The following is a 304-nucleotide window of genomic DNA, read 5'->3' as shown; positions in this document are numbered from 1 at the left end:
ACGTGCCAGTTTGAAATCCACCTTATCAAATGATTGACACAAACTGTAAACGGAAAGTTCGTGGTTTCGTAGAAAGAGCCACAGTTCTTGCCTATTGTCCAATCGGATTCGTTATAAAGTTTAAAAATTGTAACCTAATCGAACCCTGTTCAGTTGCGATTGCGTGCCCGGGTTGCGTGTATCTAAGTCACTCCACTTCTACTCAGAAAGCTTTTTACTATCTGTTCAGAATTCTAATTTACAATATGCCGTCGACATCAATATGGTGTATAAAAAAAATCAATGGACGGGCGAAAGTATACAA

The sequence above is a fragment of the Montipora foliosa genome, chromosome 6 (genome assembly GCF_036669935.1).
Source record: "Montipora foliosa isolate CH-2021 chromosome 6, ASM3666993v2, whole genome shotgun sequence".
Taxonomy (NCBI): Eukaryota; Metazoa; Cnidaria; class Anthozoa; order Scleractinia; family Acroporidae; genus Montipora; species Montipora foliosa.
This window is presented reverse-complemented; position numbering follows the sequence as displayed.